Raw genomic sequence first — 6,996 nt, 5'->3', positions numbered from 1 at the left:
GCACCAAGGAAGTATGCTATGGCTTGGAAAACTGAGATGGAAAACTATACTAAGGACACCTTCACGTGGATGTGTCCATGGTTTCAACCAAGTCAAGTTTTGATTCGATGTGGCAAGGTCCCTAATCTACCTTTGATGGGACTAAGAGGATGTATAGCCTATTCTCTAAAGCAGATATTAAGGCAGCTTGGGAGAACACAAACTTTGCCAAATGTAGAAGAACTTGGAGAGATTTTTTTCTTCTACGCCTCTGGGCAACAACCGTTGATTGACGCCATCAAGGAAGCTTGGAGCAAGCCACTTTACTTTGGAGACAATAAGCTTGGTAGACCCTGGATAGCCTTCAGATGATTATCAACAATGGAGAAGAAAAAGAGGGATCACAGGTATAACCAAGTCAGTGGACCAAAGCAAACAACAACGAGTCAATTCCTTGACTAAAAGGATGGAAACTTTGGAAGCCCAAGTAAAAGCCTTGGAAGAAAAGGATGTGGAATCCAAAATTTTCATCGATAGTCTACAGAGGAAGTGCAAGAAGAAGGACATTGAGATCGAATGATTAAAAGATGAATATGCCAACAAAAATACACAATCGACGAAAATCCCAAGAGTTGATTTAGATAAGCAACTCGTGAAATCCTTATCAAAGGTAGCACAACTCAAGATCAAACACCAAGGGCAGACACAAGGAAAAGAACAAGCACATAAGGACTTATCTAAGGCCAGATCAGAGGTTAAAATTTGGCGGGAGATCACCCAAGAATGAGCCGCAACCATCTCTAATTTTTGACAAAAGGAAGAAGAGGGGCTCGAACTTCTTAAAGAAATTACCCACTAAAGTGACCAAGCTCTAGAAGAAGTTCAAGAGCTAAAAGTGATGATGGGATATTATCAAGAGAAGGCCAAGGAAGCACAGTCAACTTGGGACAACATAAGCAAGGCGATCCATGAACAGGCGGAAGCAATAAGGAGACATGTTCTAGAAGCTAAAGAGGACTTGTCTATGTATCAGCCAAACTTAAGTTTCTTTAGACTTCTAAGATATTGTCAAATCGTATTGAAAAACATTGTATTGTAGAAACCTAATTTTGTCCGGGACCCGCAAACAAAGAAATGGACTTTAGCACGAGACAAAGGAGTCCCCGAAGGCTCGAATATGACATCAGAACGAAATGATATGACATTAGAAGGCCCAAAGCCCAATAAGGGTGAATTAGGAGCCTAGAATGGGCCTTTCCAAACTCCTAAAAAGGCATAGAAACACTAGGTCAAAATGAATTTTTTCTAGTCTGGAATAGGCCGTTTCGACATAGGTTGTTAAAGGTAAAATTTAAATTCAGAATGGACCGTTCCAGATTCAAATTTTTGCCTTAACAAACTAATCTAGAATGTGCATTTGTTTGTGTAGTTCCCCTAAGGTAAAGAAAACACAAAAAATAAAAAAAATAAAAAAAAACAAAAAAAATGCATTATCACAAGGGAAAACCTAACATAGAAAATAAAATCTGTGAGAGATGTAACACCCTAGCAACCCGCATGTGGATATTGTCCGCTTTGGCCGCAACCCTCACGGTTTTGCTTCTGGCAATGGCACGCATGCCACCCCAAAACGCGTCCACACAAGGAAGGTATCCACACCCATATATATGGCATGCTTCGTTCTCCTTCCTAACTGATGTGGGACTTCACAATCCACTCCCCTCAAGGGAGTCCAGCGCCCTCGCTGGCAAAACCGTGAGGGTTGCGGCCAAAGCGGACAATATCCACATGCGGGTTGCTGGGGTGTTACATTTGGTATCAGAGCCAGGACCCGGGCCGGTGTGCCAGCGAGGGCGCTGGACTCCCTTGAGGGGGGTGGATTGTGAAGTCCCACATCGGTTAGGAAGGAGAACGAAGCATGCCATATATATGGGTGTGGATACCTTCCTTGTGTGGACGCGTTTTGGGGTGGCATGCGTGCCATTGCCAGAAGCAAAACCGTGAGGGCTGCGGCCAAAGCGGACAATATCCACATGCGGGTTGCTGGGGTGTTACAAGAGACATGCATCCCTTCATTAAAAAAAGGTCATCATGGATCTCCTATTTTTTCGAAAAATCGTATAGGATCACTAGGAGATCTCTCACAAAGACTGGTGAACTCCAATTAGTGTGACCTTTGTCACATCGTAAAACATTGCGAAAAGGGACACTATGATTCACCTTCAAAGGAATGGCCACCAAGTCTTTGTTAGAGACCTCTTTCATGCATTATCAATTAATTAGCTTAATAGGAAATTATCATTGTCCCTCAAAGGTGGCTTTTCAACACTCCATACTCACGAGAGCTCAAAGGATAAAAGCCATGGATGCCCTAGAAGAAAGAAACTATATCCTCAATGAGGAGCTTAAACAGCTCAAGGAACAAATGGCTAAAATGTTCGGAGCCATGAACAAGATGCAACTAGACGACCATAGTGCTAGTAACGTAGGAGATACTTCCAAGGACCATCTTAGAGTGCCTTTTTTCAACTCATACACATGGTTAGGGAACTTGAAATCAACAAATCTAGGGGGTTGGTGAACATAAACCATTTATTGAATGAAATGCTTTAAAAATTCACTTTTCACGTCCATTTGATAAAGTTGAAAGTTCATAATGTTGGCTTATGCCAATAACAATCCGATAGCCTCTATTCTTACAATTAGAGCATATATGTCATCATAGTCTATGTATTCCTCTTGGTTGTAACTCTTAGTAACCAATACGACCTTATTTCTTATATATGATGATCCCGTATTTATCAAGCTTTTTTCTAAAGAACCATTTGGCACCTATAATATAGGCTTAACAAATCTAGGGGCTTTTTTCTGAAGCATTACTTGTACATAAATATTTTTCATTTCATTATAAACATAACCTTCCTTTATTGAGAGCCTTTGGAGATAATACTTTGTGTTGATAAAAAAAAATACTTCAACTTTAAGCCTTTTAGTGCCTCATCTTGTTTTATTTTGTATGGTTTATTATTTTCAAGCATAACCACAAATAGATGAAACAATTACACAAATACAACTATGTATGAGTACACTAGGATTACAATCATACAAGTACACCTCATTTTACTTAAAGTTTTACAACATATTTCATTCTATAGAGTTATCGCTTGGTGAGTACTGTATGATTTATATGCTTTATTAAATAATTCTTTTTTTTCATTGAGTTTTAATGCTGATATCATGTATTTATGGTTATGTTAGAGCTCTAAAGGTCAAAGGATCTTTGAGAGTTAAGTTTTTCTTTTGGTAGTTTTAGTTAGGATCAAGTTTACCAAGTTTAGGGGAAGGTATTTGACGTTTGTTTGAAGACATAAACTTCATTAGTTCTCATCAACATCAAAACAGAAAACATTAATATTTTGCTTGCTCCTAGAAGCATGCATCAAGCAAGGGATTGGGGGTCAATCCTGCTACCCAACAGTTATTCCCACGCCCCCGAGTGAGGTTTCTCACTTCCCCCTTACCTTCATAAGTAGAAGATGAAGCTCGAGTAGAATCTGGTTGGTCTCCTTCTCTTGGTTCTCCTTGGTCTTCAAAGAGTGTAGAAAGGAAAATGAAGTCAGAAGCGTGAAATGATTTTGATAGCCTCACGTAAGTTCTTAACTCCTGATAAATTCTTTCTTAATAAATAAATAATAAAAATAAAATAAATCATTTACTAAAAACACCCTTCCTTCCTTTCTCATAAAAATAAATAATAATAATTAAAATATACTTCCTATTTAATAATCAACATAAACATAAGCGTACATATTAATAACATACATTTTATAAAATGTCTCATGCTTCACTAATTAAAAAGGATAATAACAAATCATGTTTCATAAATAAAATAGATCTCATATAATTAATTAAATAATATTAAAACTCTAAAATAAATACATTTAAATATAAAAATAATTTCTAAAATACCTTAATATAATTTATGAAACTCGGGGTGTTACAACTCTCCCCCCTTTTTTTGAAATTTCGTCCTCGAAATTTACCTGAAAACAAAAATGGGTAGGCTTCTCACATCTTGCTTTCTAATTGTTAGTCACTTAGCCTCAATTAACTTAAAAGAGGGGGGGTAAATTAAGTTTTCTAAATTTCCTCTTATAAAAACTTTTCCAATTACTTTCTTATCAAATTTAATTCCTTAGATAAATTTATATGTAAAGAATGAATGATGATGCAAACTACACAATTACAATTAATAACAAGAAATTAAAAGTGTAGGGAAAGAAGAATTGAAAACTTGATTTTATACTAGTTCAGTCAATCCTGCCTACATCCAGTCCTCAAGTCTCCCACTTGAGATTTCCACTACTCTTGTAAACCTTACAAGACTTGAATCCTCCAACACCTCGGAACTCCCTTTCCTTGTGTTGAGATTCAAAAACCAATAAGGAGAAAAACCCTTTCTCCTTTACAAATCCAATGATCTATTGAATTTTACAGAATGACTCTCTTGAAGAACTCTTTAGAGATTTTGCAAATGACTTTGGCCAAGTAGATTTTGTAAATGATTTTTACAATAGAGTTCGTCACCTTTCTCTGAAAAATTATAGGTATTTATAGACAATTATTTCTTAGGTTATGTCTTTTCATGAAAAGTTGTAACTTTCTATAACTTTTCAGAAAATAGGCTCTGGTAATCGATTACAAGACTTGGTAATCGATTACAACGGTTTAAGTTCAAAATGTTTGAAACGTTGTATAATTTAAATTCAAATTTTGAAATTTTATCTTCTGGTAATCGATTACAAGATCTGGTAATCAATTACCATAACACATTTTGTATTCAGAATTTGAACTTTGAAGTTTCCTGTTCTGGTAATGGATTACAAGGTCTGCTAATGGATTACCAGAACATATTTTTTTATTGTTTCAAAAACTTTTATGTAGAAAACTTCATCTCAATAATTTCTTTCACAAATCTATTTTAAGAAATGATTTGAACTATTCTTTAAAGCTTTTGTTAAGTCTTTTGAAAACATTTTTACTTACTTTCAAAAGATTTAAAACATTTAAATTTAAAGAGATTAATTTGAGATTTTTGAAAACTTATTCTCAAGGCCAAGCATACTTGCAATTCTAAAAAATTCTTTTACATTCTTAGTTAAGTTGATAAGACTTATCTATATAACACTTGAGATCTTGTTCTTGCATCAACTTGCTTTAGCTCAACCTTGATTCTTCTTCAATGCTTTATAATCACTTTGGCATCATCAAAATATTTGTGCATATTTTCTTCCACACTAATTCATATGTAGCACTTTCTGCGATATTCCTCCCCAAATGACCTTAACCAAAGGGATTTCCTTTCCTCTCAACTGTTTCACCTTCTTGTCATCAATCCTCAAAGGGTCCGTTTCATAGGTGAGATTATCCTTCAACTGAATGTTGTCAGACTCAATGATATGGTAAGGATCATGGACATACTTTTTGAGTTAGGAAACATGGAAGACACTGTGGAGGTTTGAAAGATATGGAGGCAAGGCAATTTGATAGGCCACTTCACCGATCCTCTTAAGAGTTTGATAAGGACCGATGAAACATGGAATAAGCTTACGGGATTTCAGTGCTCTACCTTCTCCCGTCCAAGGAGTGACTTTAAGGAATACATGATCACCTTCTTTAAACTCAAGGTCTTTTCTTCTCTTGTCACTATAGCTTTTTTGTCTACTTTGGGTTTCTCTCATCCTCTCTTGGATCATCTTAACCTTTTCAGTAGTCTGTTGAACTATCTTAGGTCCTAATATGGCATTCTCTCCAGGCTCTACCCAACATAAGGGTGTCCTACATCTCCTACCATACAAAGCCTCATAGGTGTTCTACCTTAACTTTCTGGCATACTAGGCAAACATACACAAATTCCTCCAATTCCTTCTTCATCTTAGGCCACCAAAACATCTTCCTAAGGTCTTGGTACATTTTAATGGCTCCTGGATGGATACTAAGACTACTCCTATGACCTTCTTCTAAAATTACTTTTTTAAGCTCAGGCACACTAGGAATACACAACCTATCCTTAAATCTCAACACTCTATCCACTCCAACTCTAAACTCACACCTTGATTCAACTTCTTTACTTGACTCAATAAGAAAGGATCTATCTTTTGACCTTCTCTAATCTCATCTATCAAGCTATTAATCACTTTCAAGGATCCCAACTTAATACTCTTAGGGGTCAGCTCACACACTAAGCTCATATCTCTAAACTCCTCAATCATATGCAACTCCCTAATCATCAAAGAAGACAATATCAAAGATTTTCTACTTAAAGAATCAACTACAACATTAGCCTTACCAGGATGGTAACTCAACTATAAGTCATAATCCTTAAGTAATTCTAACCATCGTCTTTGCCTCATATTCAATTCCTTTTGGTCAAACAAGTACTTTAGCCTTTTATGGTCACTAAAAACCACGACCATCAGATGAGAGTTTTTACTCGAGCCGTTGGGTCGAGCCTATCAAGAGGTGACAATCAACTTCTTAGTGTCTACAAGGAAGTACACAGCTTCAGCACCCGAGGGGCCAGACGTACTAATGGTCATATTCTGGATGGGTGGGATCCTTCACACCAACACATTGACAAAGTTCAACCAGATAGTCGATTTTTTCCTAGAGGCGCAACTACCGACGATAGAGTACAACGACAAACTTTTCCCCACCTTCGACACCTCTATAGACGACATGTGGTGGGAGTTCACGGGTGAGGCGGTCATGCCAAGGACCGCCAAGGCCTCGAGGACTCAAGGATTAGCGATCCTACACTTCGGGTGGTCCATAAGCTCATGACGGGGACCATTTATGGATGCTACCAGAGCCCAAGCTCTGTTACACATAGAGACCTCTTCCCTTTATATTGCATGACTCACAAGATTCACTACAATCCTGAAGCTTTCTTTCTCTGCCATATATAGGACTACGATGAGAGATCAAGCACGAATAGCCGTTGTGACTACATAGTGG

Source organism: Cajanus cajan, chromosome 8 (genome assembly GCF_000230855.2).
Source record: "Cajanus cajan strain Asha chromosome 8, NIPB_CcT2T_4, whole genome shotgun sequence".
Classification (NCBI taxonomy): domain Eukaryota; kingdom Viridiplantae; phylum Streptophyta; class Magnoliopsida; order Fabales; family Fabaceae; genus Cajanus; species Cajanus cajan.
Note: the sequence above shows the minus strand (reverse complement) of the source record.